Below are 17,011 nucleotides of genomic sequence, written 5' to 3' on the forward strand. Positions count from 1 at the left end.
AACTCTCACTGTGTGTAAGCGAGCTTTTCTTTTTGTTATTTTATCGTTTTCCCTTTCGGAGCTGCGAGACATGGGGCAGAGCAACTAGAACTGTTCGGTTACCTTCCACACGGTAAGTCTGTGTTTGAAGAATCAGAACGGATTGGTCTCCTCTTGTCACACCAAAACCCTGTGCGTGTCCTGTAAGTCCTGGCCGAGGGCAGGTAGCAGCACCAACAGCCGGCCGTGCCAGGACAGTATTTCCTGGCGGGGTGTGCTTGCCTCTGTCCTGCACACCAGTAAAACCAGCTGGGATAGTCTGTGCTGGAGTAAAGCCTCTTCTGGGATCGTGATGCGTGATGTGTCTTACCAGGCTACACCTTTCTGTGTTGTCTGGCTGGTAATTATATCTCCTCCTTGGAACTGTCATGCCTGAAATAGTGCAGACTTGTAGTCAGCTGCTGTTGTTGAACTATGTTTGGAACCGAGCTGCAGCCACGGGCTGTGCATTTTTAGTCGTTCCTTATTTCTTCCTGAGAGTCTCGAGGCTTGTTTGAGAAGTCTGTGGTGTGGGATGGTATAATGCCAATAACGAAGTGCTGGGTTCAAAGTGAAAGGCAGCCATCCCAAAACATTTTTATTTTTAGATCCTCCTATTCTTAGTCTTGGATGCTGTTTCTCTCTGCCCTCCTTCAGTGTGATTGCTTGCCAAGCTGTGTGAGGCAACTTCAAACTGACATCCAACCACAGCTTGAAATGTGCCTTGAAATCTGTTTTAATTAGATACGAGCCATAATAATTTAATTACAGATCCACCCACTAAATTGTCTGTTTTGAATTTTAGCAGCCACATTGTGTACCGAAACAGAACTGTTTGGAGTAGTTACCTCCCTGATTTCTATCGGGGCCATTCAAGCTAGGAGTGCAGGAGCAGAATACTCTGGTTGTTTAACCTCTAGCTTGCTAATTACCCACTTAACACGTAAAATCTGCCAGATTTATCTAGTTGTAAATCAGCTCAGGCTTAACTACCTGCTCCTGGGGATGAAATTCCTGGTCCCTCTTGCAGTGAGGAAGCAGCTGAGTGCAGGATAGTTGGGGAGCGTGCAGTCAGCCGTCGGTGCCTGGAACTTGAGAAATGTCCCATTGCTTTATGGGCTGACCTTTCAGATAATTAGTTCTCATAAAGTGGAAATAAATAAGTATCACACATCTAAGTTAGCATTCCATCTCTCAGCGTGGATACATGGAGGCTGCTGTCCCAGGGGAATCGCTGCAGGGAGCTGCTGCTCAGTGATGTGCTAACACGTGAGTTAGCGCTGTTTAAGTTTGCAATTGATAAAAAGCCTGATAGAGGAATTAGTGCATCCCTGTCCAGGCTTAATATTTGGAGTAGGCTAAGTCCCTTGGTGACCCAGGCTCGTTGTAACACAGCAGGATGGAGATCAAGGAGCGAAGGCCAGAACTGAAGAGGAGAGACTGCGTCTGAGCAGCTGGCAGCTGCGGAGGTGAGAGCGGACATCTCGGGTCAGGGCAATTTCTCATGCAGCTCTGTTGCAAAATGCCACTTGTAATCCTCTGACTGATTGATTCCATCAGTCAATCTGTGTCCATCACGGACATAATCAGTGCTTAGACAGAGGGTGACAGCAGAACTGTCCTGGGGGAAAAGCACTTGCAAATATGCCCAAGCTACTGTGTGAACACACCTGAAATATAAACCACTGGTCAAGTAGGAAATACTAATTTCATTAATTCCGAATTATCTAAAGTAACTCATTAAGTACATTTTTGAAGGACTTAGTATATTTTCTTGTTAGCGTTATGGTGTAAATTTACTTTGCTAACAGGCAGATCAAAGGTAATCTTTAGATTTGGAATGCTCTCTATCTTCATATTCACAGACACGTAATTTCTAATTTGATAACTTCTATGTTTTTATGTCTAAATTCTTCAGACTTTTGAAGGATGTTTTTTTCAAAATTTTCGGACAGTTATTCTGGTGAGGTCCCCTCCACAGAATTTCTTAGTGGTGAGCAGTTAGATGAGAAGCTGTAAAATCTAAATTAATTCTGCTTTTATTGACAAGGTATGAATTCACATTTAAATCACTGAAATGGCATCATCACAAAATGTGAGGGATGGGACCATACATTTATGTGGGCAGGTACTAGAAAGCAGCTGAGGTGCTGTAGCACGATGATAGCTTGGCTGTGTTGGGAGAAGTTCAAAGCTAAACCTTGCTGAAATGAAACTTCCCTGCAGGGGAGGGGCTGCGTGACTGGGGGGGAGCCCATCATGGGGAGCTGGGGAGGCTCCGTGGCTGCAGCTCAGCTGGGTGCTGTGTATGGCAGCTGATCCAGCTCTAGCTCATTACGTTCCTCTTTGGGATTTCTCATGGGCTTGGGAAGAAAAGGTTGTGTTCTTCTTGTGTCTTTGGCTCTGCCAGAGGCAGCTCTGAAGGAAGGTGTTTCCTGTTGTGTCAAATGGTAGGTATCAAGAAAGATTTTGGCATTTTTCACATGGCAGAAGAAATGGTTGTGATGGAGGGCCTAACGTTCGAAGAATTAATTTTGCTGTTACCTGTTGTGGGACTGGGCTCTACTACTTACATCGGCTGCCTCTGAAGCAGGAAGCTGAAGGGATAATACTCGTCAGGTGCTTCTCTGTTTCCTTGGCTACAAGATAGTTTAAACACCATCTATTTTATTGGCATTAATGAAAATCTTCTGGGATACACATCTTTGCATGATACGCAATGATTTCATTTCAGTCCTAGGCTGTGTTACAGCGTGAGCTGGAGGGACGTTGTATTTTGGGTACGGATCCAATCACCTCCCCAGCAGAGAGAAAACGGTTTGGGAAGGCAGAAATATTAATGCTGTGGTATAAGTCTCTATGCTAAATACCCTCAAATGACATGTTTTATTGATTGAATCTTTCCTTCCGTGACACTAATATGATACTAAGAATTTTTTCCCCCCAAAAAAGTATGTGCTTCTTAGCAAACACCTATAATTATGTCAGAATTTTATAAAAGGTTTTCTATTTGCATAGAATAGCATGAATTTTGCATTATTCTCTCAAATAAAGCACAGAGAAGGAACAAATAATTTATTCATGCAAAACCAACCTGCATGAATCATTTATTTACCACTTCTGGTAATTTCACAAGCTCACTTTTTATGCATCAAGCTGCAAATTAATCAAAAATTTCTAGGGGTTGATTTTGTCTAGAGAAAAATAATAATCACGTAAATAGCTTCCCTTATACAGAAAATCATGATGTTAACTTTGGGGAAAAAAGTCCATATGGGGGATTATGTTTTTTAATTAAGTAACTATATGAAAAAGCAGCTATAAGAGGAACAGTTTTTGCTGGCATTAACCTTCAGAAAATAGTCTTAATGAAGGGTGGAACACAAAATTCTTCTCTCAAGTGTCAGCCTGATCTCTTTTCTGAAGCAGTCTCCAGGTGAAAGTCTACATTTGAAATATATTCCACACTGAGGGGAAGTTAATCATTAAGACAGCACTGTGAGGTTGGGGACATTTGGTCTTACATCCGCCAGTTGGTTTTTAAAGTATTGCTTTGTATTGAAGAATATAAGTAAGCAATGAATTAAGCTGGCCTTAAAATTCAGTGTGTTTGGGTTCAGTTCTTAGCTTCCTCAGCCTTCCTGCATGAGTAGGGCAATTCACTTGGCCTGGGTGTCGAATCTCCCTTTGGGAAGGTGAGCTTGGTACTTCACTTGGCATTCTCTCTTCTCCTTAAATCTTACAAAGAGCGGCTCTTCTAGCAAGGAGGAACCCATCTCAGAGAGATCCATGTGCCAATAACAAAGAAATTCAAAACCTGACTGGACGTGGTACTGAGCAGCCTGCTGTTGTAGCTCACCCTGCTTTGAGCAGCAGGGTTGGGTAAGGGGTCTCCAGAGGTGATCCCCCCTTCGTTCTCAGGGATTTAATGATGCCCTGAAATAATAAAGGAAGTGGAAGTGCCCAATGAAATGACAGAAGGATGCTAGGGTATATTGTAATTGAGAATTACTTGAGGCTATCATTTTATCCTGTGTTAAAAGCTTTGCAATTGCAGGAACATTATCCTAACAAAGCCGAAAAGTAATTATTGTGCTGCCATTTCTTGCCCGTGTAGTCAGGGGCCTGTCAGGATCTCCGTTATTATAAAACCGGCTGCAAAGGCTAATCTAACCTTACATGAAGGATACCTGCTTGGAATTTAAATCTGGTAGAGAGGTACAAATATTTTGCTTTGTTTTGTGTTTTGATTATTTTTTTTAAGTCTCAATAAATGGATAAGCTCTTGAGTTGTTCATTGGTATTTCTCTGTAGACTTGGTTTAGGCCACTTAAGCAAAATGCAATGCGGAATGATAGAAATGAAAGTAGTTACTGTTTGATGGATGCTTCGTAGCTCTGTTGGAAATAAATTATCTTAAAATGCATGTATTTATATCACAAGAGTCACTGCCATAATTGCAATTATCATACTCCATTGTCAGCAGTCTAGCAGACAAGATGCATACTAAATACATAGCAATGAAATATATTCTTGCTTACAAAGAAGGACGTTCCTGCTACTGTATAAATACAGTGAGGAGCAGAGGGTTTTTTCTCCAGTCTGTCATTTTATTTGTCTTAATATTTAGGAATTCTTTAAAAATAGATATATATTCAAATTCTATTTTGAAGAAGGTGCATTTTTCTTATCAGAAGCTGAAGTTTCTTTAACATTCCCCTGCAGGTGAATGGCAAAATCATTTCCTTGCTCTGGCGTCCCAACTATTAGACTCGTATACCTGCGTTCTGCAAACAGTGTGGTGTTCTCTGTGGTTGTTAATTTGATTGGTAACAAAAGCACTTCAGAGTTTATTGGATCTTCACAAGGCTAGTTTCAAGGGTAATTAAACAACTCATTATATCTGGCAATGTTAATTGCATTTTTAATTTTATTTGTATTCTGACATTTGCTCTAGCTTAAAATAGTCTTTATAAACAGGATCGAAAGGGGAAACTAGAGACAGCTACGTACGAGTTGGTGAATTATAGGTCAGGGAAGAGTGGGGATATTGCCCATCTCAGAAATGGAGCTCCCTGGGTGATTGACCTGTCGTGGTTGGTCTTCCTGTTAAGTTCAAAGTCTTGATGGTTTAGGGGAAAAAAAAAAAAAAAAAGCAAGTTAAAATGTAATTAAACCACATTATGGTTTCTTAGATTTGTATTTGGTTAACCTCTTGTTTGGGTAGAGGAACTTAAAATTGCTAAATACACTGTATTTAAATCAACTGATAGGCCTTCAACTGACAACAGGCTCTTCCTCTGGAAAGATATGGGCTGTGTCATTGGAGGCTTTATATGTCTAGGTTTTACAAGCATGAATAGAGTCTTGCAGATCTTAAAGATGAGACAAAGATTCCTCTTCCCAGTTGGATGCTTTCAGAGAAGAACAGAAAAGCTGAGTTACCAGTGCTTGGTAGACTTGGATTTAAAAGAAAGAATTTTAGAAATATATTTAAAAGCCTCAAGGACAACATGAAACAGAAGAAAATTCAAGCTTGAAAACAATTTATTTGCTTTCTGAATAATTAAGAAGTCAGTGTGAAATGCATGATAATGCATGTCAGTCCTCAGCTAACTAGCTATGCTAATTTATTCAGTGTATTATAGTTGGCAATTAGTGTTCTTCTGCTAACAATATGCCAATTAAGCATTCTTGCATTTTATTAGTCATTTCTCTCAATCAGTTTTTCTTGAAGATAAACATTACGGTGCAGTTTTCGCAGGTAACCCACGTGAGATTTGTGTATGAACAGTAGGAGTCGGATCTCCGGGATGGCTGGTGGAAAGCTTCTGAAAGATGAAGACTCTCAATTTCCAGGGTAAATTGCATACAGCCCACTACAGCCCCCAGCACGTTCATTTGTGGTTGAATTATGTGCATGTGCAAAGGCTGGTGCTTATCATTGTCATGAGTGCTGGTACAGTTGCTGGGTGCCCTCCTTGGATTCGTGGTTTTTTGTGTGTTTGTGCCGAGGAGTCTCGGGCAGTATGTTGCTGCTGGAGAAGTCAGCCCGTCTTCTGAATTTGAAACCCATCCAGACACAGCGTGTTTTCATTTGACACAGGTACTTACTCTAACACGTGTTCTGTGGATCAGCGTTAAGCTCTGCTAATATCTGGGGGCAAATTAAAGCCTCTGTGATAGGTAGGAAATCTTTTTCTCCGAAGTCACCAACAGTGAATTCGAAAATGAGAGCTCGAGCGGATTTCTTAATAAAGCAGCCTGTTGAAGTAACAGGCAGGTGGGTTTCTGATAGCTGTTCTGCCTTGACTTGAGAAATGATTCATCAATTGCAGGAAATATTCCTGAAGATCTTCCCGTTAGATTAAGAACATGGCTTGAAGTTGGATTGGCATATGTGCTCTCAACCTCTCTAAAGAAAACAGCACAATTTCTGACTCCTGGCGTCATCAGCGACCTTTGTTCCTTGCAGCAGCAGTGCAAGAAGCACGTGTGGGTTCGCTTTGGGAGAGTTCAACCTTTGCATATATCAGGCACTCCGTTTAATAGCTTTATCTCAGCAGCATCTTGAAAGGATAATGAAAAATGACTTTTCTCTTGTTGCTGCTTGATAGCTTTGAAGCTTGCATTTTGGAGCTGTGTTGAATGTAATGGGCTTTTCACTGCATAAACTTTAAAATGTGCAGTTCTTTCTATGGGAAGCAGAGCTCTCCTTTGCATTAGTGCTGAGGCCTCCTAGCATTCAACGTCCCCCTTTTCCTGAGCCTGAAAGGTGGCTTCATGGAAGCATGGGAATAATCGTAATTGACACAAATCATTTGAGGTACTGTCAACTGAATATTACTCCTAATCTGCTTGTCCTATTTCTTTTTAAGGATTAATGCAAATCGCATGTAATTGCAGATTTTGTAGGTGGAAGCGAGTCCTTTTGATACATTAAACAGAGTCAGATTGACTCTTTCACATAATTCTTAGGTCCCCAGGTATGCAACTGTAAAACAGACTTAAGGAACATGTTCAAAATAAGTTTCGAAGTTCTTGCTCAAATAATTTCTAAAACGCAGGGGATGCCAATGGTAACTTTGAGCATGGTTCTCAATGGTAAGTCTCACTAACCTTCTGAAATAACCTAACGTTTAATGTGATTGTATTAAAGAAAGCCATAACAGTGATCAGAGATTAAGGAAACTGAAATACATAAAATTAGCTGTGTCCATAACAGTCAATTAAAACATCTTTAACAGTCAATTAAAACATCAATTAAAACTAGAAGAAAGAAAAATGCCACACTGAAAGATTTATTATCCCTGCAAATCTGGTGTTAGAAACATAAGCAATTGTTCTGTTATCAGACATGTCAGAAATGATGGTTAGTGATTGAACCACAGATAAAAAAAAAAATTGAGATTCTTAATTAACTGTAACTTCTTACCAAAAGAATCTGAACAACTGAGCTTGTTGGGCAGCAGTCTCACAAGTAGAACCAGGCAGCTGCGTTTCAGAGGAGCCTGTGCTAGAAATATGACATCATAGATCTTTCAGTAATTCACAATTTCTCTATTGCTACTTACTCTATCCAATCTGCGTACAGAATAAACTGTACTCTAATAGGTGCTGGTTCTGTCCCATCTCCACCATCTCTAACAAGCATCTGTATAGCTCTATCTTTGAAGCCGATATGGACTTCAGAAAAACACAAAAACCAACAAAAATTGTTAATATTAACTAGCAATTTAAAATCTTTGTGTGTATGCAGAGGAACATCGTAAAGACGTTTAAAGAACAAAATACATCATCAAAAAGAGAATAGTGCACTTTGTATCAACAAGCTCATTCTGTTAAGTAATGAGATCTGCTGGCTTTGTGCCAAGGCATACAATATCATTTATTGCAGGAATTCAACCAGAAACCGGAGAGCTAATTGTGTATCTTGGGCCTTGTGATTCCCAGTTATGCTACGGCTTTTTAACACATTCCTCTTCTAATAGGAAACACGCTGCCTGGTAAAAGGAGCCTTTCCCCATGTCTTCCTTAACGCAGGTGGGGAAGGAGGAAGCCCATCACACACGTTTCTTAAGAACTGCTCTGTGCTCCTTTCATGGGGATCTAGACTACACGTAAATAAATACGTATGCATGTGTGGGAACAGCATGCAAAGCTGTGGTCTCAAAGACAATCCATGGGGAAACGGAGGAACCATCTGAAACTGAAGGACCGATTGGTTTTTAATTGCTCTGCAGCAAGAGAAATTAAATTCAGTGTGTAAGAATAGCAGTGGTCACAGTGTGCTGCCTTCTTGCTATTGCACAGCAAATTCTGCTTTATTTCAAGGTTGCAAACACGTACTTACAGAGCACATTACTTATTGGGTGCCTTAAATTTTATCCAGGTGCATGAACTGTGCGATACGCCTGCATAAATTACTGAACCGGTCAGATCTTGGTCATCAAATATACTGCACCTGAGAGTTTAAAAAACTAATGCATAGCTGCTTTAGATGATCAACTGCGGAGAAAGTAATTGTTTTTCGGGAAGGCTTTTGAGGAAAGGAAAGGAACGTATGGTGCTTTGGTACAAATAACTTGGTGAGCCATAATTTGTAGTGTGTTAAGCATGGAAGTAAAATTTAGGAAAGAAAACTCAAGTGCTCTATAAAACAAGTTAAGACTAATTTCTTACTCTGAATTGGAATAACGTGCTTAATACTATATAAATATTTCTAAGTAAATGAAAGATTTTATAGAGCATTAAAAATTGATGGCACATCAATTGCCTTAAAAAATGCATTTCCTTTCTTTCTACTCCTGCACGTTTTAGTCAGCTTGTCATCGACAGTGACTGCTTTATTACGGCCTCCTTATTTCTGAGCAGGCATTACAAATGCCCTTAAGTTTAAGTGAAGGCATTTGTGGTGGCTGCTGTGTGATGACTGTTTTACTCTGCAAACAGACCATAAATTATGGATGGAGAATTTATGAATTAATCTATAGTGGATATCTCATACTCATAAATATTGTACAATACCTTGCAGCCTCTTTATAACTTGGTGCTGAAGATCTTTAACCGCAAGGTTTTTCATGCTTTTCTCTTGTATCAGCAGTGTTGATTTTCTGCAGAGCCGTTTCAGGCCATCTTTCAGTGCTGCACTCGCAGCACGCAGAGCAAAATGGTCAAATATTGTGTCTGATGGAGTGAGGGATGTGCCTCACTTCTCCATTCTGTTTTGGGAGGGAGGTAAATCGTGAGTTTCATTCCTGTGGAGCTATTTTTTCTTTCACCTGTGTCCTCTGAATAATACACGTTTTCCCTAGGTAGCTAATTATGGGGTGAAATTAATACAGTAACAGATTGTAACCGCACCTGAAGATCTCAGTAACTAGCTATTAAAGCACTGTACATGGCAGTTGAGTGCAGTGCTTAAACGTTCCGTTCACTCAAAATAAAACTGAGATGCAGAGGTATCCACGAAGGAGCATTACAGGTAGTTTGGTAAGGGGGTGGGAGGAACACACACCTTCTGCATGACAGGCTGCAAATGGCCGTGTGGTTTAGATTACTGCACTAAGGAGTCACCACTGACTTGTAACAGCAATATCTGCCCTTGTAAACCTCCTTCCTTCTTTCAAAAATGCAGAATCAAAACATATCATTAAAGTTCTGTCAGCAGTGTAGCAAGGAGGTACTGCAAAGGTGAGCCAGAGTATCTTATTTTTTAAAATGTGTTGGCATAACTCTTTGTGTAGGCTGTTACGAAGTATTGTCTAGAATTTAAAAAATAAAGTCTCAAGCTGGTTGAAAATGGTTATGAAGCCTTCAGAACAAATAAAAGGGGCCTTTTAAGATCAGTACTTGTGCGCACTCAGAAGTCCCCTGGAAATACCCCATGGACTTCTTAAGGTTGCTTTTATACGAGGGATTCTCAGTTTCAGTGAGGTTTTCATGAAGTGTACGTTGTGGGACGGACAGGGTGTGCTGCTGTGCTGGCTGCTGTGTGTTCTGCACTCCTCCATGGGATGCAGCTCTGTGCCCAGCCATGCTCTGCCCCACGCCACCGCCCTCAGCCATGCATTCCTGGGGGCATGTATCGTGTCGGCCATCCTTGGAAAGGCTGCTGAATCTGTGATCTCCCATTAAAACGTCAGCCTCCTATGTTGGCACCCATCTCAGGTATTTGGAGCAAGTCTTCCTGGTCTAAACTCCCGATCTCTGGGAGCAGTGGTTACACAGTGTGTGTAGTGCGTGTCTGCTGCCTGTGTGGCATGGGTGCATTGTTAAATTCATTGAACATACACTGATATTTTTGTCCATTAAATTCAAATGTCATCCTCCCTGCAAGAGTGAATTGCTGCTCTCACCAGTCAAGCCCAGTCAGGCAGCTGAAGCAGCCAGGGAAGCCAGCCTGGTGCCAGTGCCTGCTTTAGGTTTCCTCCAGTTTGATCTGCCGATGTTGCCACTGAGAGCGCCTGTGGGATGAGCGGCGTTTCCCCCGAAGTTTGGGTTGGCTCTGCTGGCCCAAGCAACTCCGAGCAGATACTGATGGGCTCTGTGAAGAGAATGCAAATCTGGCAATATTAGTGCAGGAGCATTTCTCTAGCCTCCCTGCCTTGAGGAAGCTGCTCTTCGGTTAATTGGGTTACAGTAGGCTGTAACCTTGACAGGAGAAATTGAGGAGAAATTGGTTATCTCCTGGATAAATTTCCATGCGACGTGCAGCGCGGTACATGCTGCAGGGACACCGCATGCTCCAGGTCTTTTGGGGTTTGTAAGCACAGCTGGGCTGCGAGTCAGAAACTGGGCTGGGGGCTGTTACCCAAATGCCAATTTTCTTTCTGTTGGGAAAGGAAATAGCTGGAAAATGCTTCAGTACCCCCAGCTCGGGATATTCTGCGATTCTGCTTTCCCTGTGGGGTTTTTGTTTGTGTTGCAGGCCTGCGGGCTGCTCCGTGCCGGGGTGCAGGAGATGCTCGGTGCTGCTTGCTGCAGCCGGGCGATGGGATGAGGGGCACTTTGCTCACACTTTGCACTGCGGCACTGACGGCTGGGATACAGGGGGAAGGCACACCGCCTTCCTTCACACCGATGAGAAGGCTGAAGCAGAAAAATTGAAAGAGGTTTCTGAAAATTTGTGCGAGAACCAAGAATAGAACTTGTTTCCTGAGCCCTGGTCCTATGCTTCAAGCAAAAGGTGAAGTTTCGCTCACAGTATTGCAGTTCCCAAGCTCTACCCTCAAGATCTCTTAGTAACACTTCCTATCATATGCCTTTGATAAGACTGTTTTAGTCTGAGAAAATACTGAATAAATAAGTTCACAGAACGACATTCTAGTGAAAAGTGAAGGAAGCCATCAGAATATTCCCCTTCCTCGTCGTTTGTGGTGTTCAGTCTCCTTATGAGTCATTTTGTTGTCACATCTTGGCAGTACCTCATTAGTCCCCGGCTATTCTTATCCTTTCCTATCTGACAGGCATCATTTTTTTTCCTCACTCTTTGATATTCCGGATCACAGATCATCACAGCATCACAATCTGTACTTGTTTATGCCTACCCCACCGGTGGTGGTACCTGTGCCCTCAGACACCAGCAGTGAGTACCACAACAATCGTCCATCAGCGCCCTGCGCTGCCGCTGAGCCTGCTGTGGATCTGGGGTCTCCTTTCTGCTCCAGCGGCTGGCCCTGTGAAAGCAGCAGTGAAGAAGTTTATGGTTTGTTACAGAAATGTGCATTATCAGTGATACTTTATGATGATTTTGCTATTTGGTGAATTATTGTTAGGAAAAATAGTGGGTAAACCTCCATTTGCTTTCTTTGCAGTGAACAACAAAACTTTCTGGGTAGCTTCCATGACTTCCTGCTGGTGTCTCAAAGGAAAACCCAATCTGTTTCTATGCAAGGTGAATTATTTCTCCTATATGTGAGTATTGCATATTGAGTTACAGCAGAAGAAACAACACATGTTGGGAATGTGGAAATACTCAAAATTAAGCTGGAAGGAACAAAAGATCTTCCCTGAGCTTTGCCAGACAGGCACGGAAGGGCCTCTTCAGGTGATCTGCAGGGACAGAAATGAGGACCACAGCTCCGTGGTTCTGCAGGAACATTTTATTTCCTTGCTACTTCTGTCAGAGTACCATCCTTTCACTTTTCTCCATCTCAGCACCAGACGAGGGATGAGTGATTTGGTGATATTCCGGCGAGGAGCGGTTAGAGCTCATCGGATGTGTTTCTCACACTCTGTCTCCTCCTGACAACCTGTGTTTTCCTATCTATTTCTTGTCGGCTGTGCAACCTCCAGCTCTGGGGGGCTGTTCTTACTCTTTGGATGCTGGTGTGTCATCACAGCCTGACAGCTCTTAGTTAGCAAGCATTTTACTTGGCCTGGGAAGCAAAGCTGCTGCATGCTCTGCAGGGCTGCTGCTGTGGAGAGCTCTGCAGGGGCCGGAGCCTGCAGGAGGCAGCACGGGTCAGCCCGGTGTCCTGCTAGCCACCAGCGTGCTTCTCCGTGCCACGTCCGTGCCTTTCCATCTGGAACCCAGCAGCCCGTTGTGGCCGTGGGTTGTTGGCAGTGCTGGTACCAGCCTCGTGGAGGGACAGGCTTGGAGGTGGGGTGCCAACGCTGACTGAGCCCCCTGGTAGGTGGTGTCATCTCCTGAATTCAACACTTCACATCCCGTAATGTCTTGAGTAGTGATTGTTCTCCATACTTTTTTCAATTCCAACTGTAAAATTGGTCTTTAAGTAGTGCTTTTTGTGTGGTGAATTAACCATTAGTGCGTAATGGAGGAAAAACGCTTCTTCAAACGCGGGGATTTTTTTATGGCCATTAAATGAGAAAAAGTGCAGAAGGCAATTTTTGTGCCTTGGGGATGGATCTTCTGTTCTGCTCAAGAAGACGGCTTTGGGGAGGACCTAAGCCTATTGTCAGGAGACCCTCTTATTCTGGCAGTGGAAATGAAACATGATGTGCCTTTGTGAGACTTACACTAGGACTCAAGTTTTTATACTAAAGTATTTTTTTCATATAAACATAACTGAGGCAGATTTGTCTATTTTGCTTTCAGCTTACTAAACAAATCCTTCGGTTGTTTGCAGAAAGCAGTAATTTTGCTTCCAGCGTGTCTGTTTGCTAAGAAATAATAAACACTTGTGGGGAGGTTTATCTTGCCATGCAATCCTCCAGGTGCCAATTTTTTTTATATAATTGGAGTCTTCTCGTATCTCTAATTTCTAAAATCTTTCTATTTATGTATCTTGAAAAATAAATGCCTATCTAAAAGCCGTGCAGTGGACAGATCTAACCACCGGTGAAAAGTGGCAAGAAACGGCAAATCAGAGCTTGTTTTAACTAGACTGAGGGGAAGGAATTGAGTGTGTGTAAGCCATATTTCCACTGAAAGTCATTAAATCATTTAGTGCACAGGGATGAATGTACCCATACCAGACCCTACAGAATGCCATTAGAAGGCAGTGCAGAGCAGTCAGTCTTAATGCTGGAGGCAGGTGGGAGCAGCAGGGAATGGCAGAGGAGTGAGGGTCTGCTTTCAGCCCTGTGCCTAGAGGCTTTTGGGAGGAGGATGGCTGGATAAATGCATAACCCCAAGCTGGAACATGGCTGTCCATTAATTCCCTCAATCAAGCTTTAAACTGCATTTCCAACCTCCAAGATAAAATCCATTTCATTTTTTTTAAACTTTAAATAAATACTATAAAAATTGAATGTCTCCTTGGAGACTCGTGGGGAATAAAAATCAGCAGTTCATTTTCAAATAATGTGTTAGTTTCTAGGCTCAAAATTCTTACTGATTCTAATTGAACTATGGATATCTTCCAGAGTACAAGGCAGAACAGAGCCATCAGCTCCTCATTGGTGTCAGAGAGAGGTTAAAGCGGTGGAGTAGAAACAGATTAGATGGAGAGCAGGAACCTAGATTTCCATCTTGAGGTGAAGCATTTTCAGAAGTTTTTCCACTGTTAGAAAAAGTCAAGGAATTAAAAGGGTCTACATATACTGCGTGCGAATTCATTCACTGGGATTAGTGCATGTCACTTTGGACATCAACCAGTGTTGTGTGGTTGGAAATCAATCGGTTATTGGTCTGTGAGAAACACGGCCACTCAGCTCGGACACAGCGCTTGGCAAATCTTTTGGATGTACTTTGAGTGTGGGGAAAAAAATCTCAGTCCAGTATTGAAATAGTGCATTTTCTACTATTCTTTTTCTTCCCCTAAAACTTAGAGTAATGGTCTAAACTCATGCTTTATATCAAATAGCGTTTCTAGCAAAAAGGTGTGTTGGGCTGCACTCAAGGCACCAGGATAACATGTTATCAAGCCTGATGGTGCAGCACGCTGCTGTATAATGAGCATTTTAGCTCTGTTTTTTTTTTTTTTTCATCGTAATTTTGTTGGCATCTTCAGAGGATAATCATAGAGGAAAAACCTTTCAACAAGCTGCAGCCCAAAAAGGGAATAAATACCTTCCTCTTGCCACACACTTGCTCTTTCAGTCTCCCTGCTGCCCTGCAGCTGGAGAAGGCCCGAAGGTTAGAATTAAAAAGCAGGTGCATGTTGAGTGAGTGTGACTTGGGAAAATAGCAAATAGGATGTTCTCAGGGTTTTTCTTGACCCCAGACTGAAGCAAAGAAAGCAATAAAACATGATTAAATCATCTATTGATTTGTGTATCAGAGAGGAGTTTTGTCTTGAGCTACAAGCACGATTTTGGACTCATTTCTCTTATAATTCAGCGGAGGCTAACAGAGAGAGATGGTCTTTTAAAGATGTGGCATTCTGTTTTTAATGCAAACATACTTTTAAGATGTTATTCCATTAAAGGGCCCTTTGACTCTCAGTAATAATAACGTGATGAATAATTTAAAGAGAGAATGCTTCTCATTTTCGGGGCCTATGGAAGGGAGATTATTCATATTCCAGGCTTTCGTTAAAACGGAGTGAATTACCGCGTGGATGACAGATTCCAGACAGCCCTGAAGGCTGAAGGTCTGTCTGTATTTATGAAACAAATACCTCAGCTCGGAGGGACTCGAGCTTCCCCCCGAGGTCCCATGGGTGCAGGGGAGGAATCAGGCTGCGGGCAGCAGCAGGAGCCCCTCGCTGGGCTGCGGGTGCTGTCCGAGGGGACCCAGCCCATCGTTGAGTTTCACAGGTGGCAAGGGAGGTGAAGCTGCAGACTTTCAGGTAGGCCTAACACAAAGCAATATGGGGCTTAAACCATTTCCCTGTCAAATTAAACAGCTCTCGGATCAGCCATCGCCAGTGCTTGCTTTTAATAGCAGCAGTGGTTGGTCAGCTGCCAACCAACTTGGGAAGAAAACGAACTGCCTGAGCTGCGAGGACTATTTTTGGAGGTGAAACCTGCTACTGAAATAGATAGCAGCTCCAGCGATGAAATCAAGAGATTTCTGCTGGCCTTGCTGGGTTTTGTCTGGCTGTAGTATTTGGAGATGTTACAGCAAGGAATGCCGCTCGTCGATGGGTCCTGGCCAGGCTCCTGTACCAGCTGCGCGCCGACTGCCAGCCCCGCTGCTGCCTCCTCTCAGGGGACCTGCACAGTTCGGACAACTTCAGCCCGACCCAACTGCAGCATTAGAAGAGGAATTCCCAGATAGTGAAGCTTTGCAAAACAACCCCTGGCTCCTAAATCCATGGCCTGAATCTAACCGGCAACACAACCACCCCAAGGCTGTGCTCAGTCCTCTTGGTGGTGATGTGCACGGCCCTCTGGCAGCACAACAAGCAGTGTCAGACCGAGCGTCTAATGTTTAGCCTGCATTTAGACCCATTTTGCTTTGAAGAATGTCCATGTAATGACGCTTAATGTGTTTACTCCATGACGGGAGGGTTTCTTTAATAATTCCTGGAATAAAGGCTCTTTGAGGTGCGTTTGTAGTCCAGCTCCAGTCTAGTCCAGGGAGAGAAATCTAACATGATTTAACAACAGGCTTCGTGCTATTTGGCATGCTGCTTCCCGCAGAAACTAAAAACTGAAGGTGGCAGACAGCGAGCTGGAGGCATATGGTATACCGGATAAAAAAGGTTTTGAGGCTGGTGTGAAATGGTTCGGGTTGGGCGCTGTCCTGGGCTTCGAGCAGTGCCTCGCATAGGGAGTTCTGTCAGAGCTTCCCTCTTAGAGGATTGTAAAATGCACGATGACGCAGGAATTTGTGTGCATATTAAATGGATCTTTTATAGACGTATGTGCAATTTGCTTCTATTGAATATAAAATTATGGATTGGTAGCCTGCTTGCATGCCTCATGTAGGCCAATGGTGGGCTGCAGCCGGTGGGCTGTGCTGGTTCTCAAAAGGTATTTCCATGGACTGAAACACTCCATTGGCTGCTTTGTTCAGTGGAAATGCTGAATTTGAAATGTTTGTCCTCCTTGAAAACTTCATTTTTGGAATACCCAAACAATTCTATCCGCACTTGTGTTTTTTATTCATTCATAATTAAACTTGATAATAGAAAAAATCTGCATTAAAACATTGTGGAAGTTCTGTAAGGAGGACATTGTTCCCTCTTACGTTGTAAATGATTTAAATATAACTGTAGTCTACTCGCTTTCTCTTTACTGAGTTGCTGGGATGTCTTTGCTGCATGTGCTACTCATTTGGGCATCCATGATCACTGCTTCAGTCTCTTTTCTTACTTACTTACTAAGTAATTATTAGTTACTACTGAAATGGAGCAGTATCATTGAGTGACATTCAGATCCCATAATCTGTCTCTGAACCGAGCTGCAGTCTGTGCAGTGCCAGTTTTGCTCGAAATGCCACCTTCCCCAAGTGTTTAGCTTATCATATATGATGGCAAATTGTTCCTCTTGCACAATGGCAGGTGCCCCTAGGGAGTGACAACGATAGGACGTCCAGCTGCTCGTACAGATAATACTGAAATTAGGAAAAGTGTTAAATGCACACGATAATCTCTCTCAAAACTCTGAGATAAAGCAGCCAGAATGATGATGAGGC

General features: G+C 42.7%; 2 long non-coding RNA genes across 3 annotated transcripts in view; both read left to right on the forward strand.

Moving 5' to 3' along the window:
- Positions 1–17,011, forward strand: part of LOC110352795 (uncharacterized) — a 91,813-nt gene that overhangs the window by 59,975 nt on the left and 14,827 nt on the right. The gene's annotated exons all lie outside the window — the stretch shown is intronic.
- Positions 875–16,977, forward strand: LOC113845042 (uncharacterized). Of its 2 annotated transcripts, none has more exons than XR_003500235.3 (3): positions 875–1,287; positions 1,417–1,487; positions 11,835–12,134. It is a non-coding gene; the product is annotated as an uncharacterized lncRNA (long non-coding RNA). The 2 variants fall into 2 exon arrangements; XR_003500234.3 differs by lacking the exon at positions 11,835–12,134 and adding an exon at positions 15,276–16,977 and having other exon boundaries at positions 877–1,287.

This window comes from Anas platyrhynchos, chromosome 13 (genome assembly GCF_047663525.1).
Source record: "Anas platyrhynchos isolate ZD024472 breed Pekin duck chromosome 13, IASCAAS_PekinDuck_T2T, whole genome shotgun sequence".
NCBI lineage: Eukaryota > Metazoa > Chordata > Aves > Anseriformes > Anatidae > Anas > Anas platyrhynchos.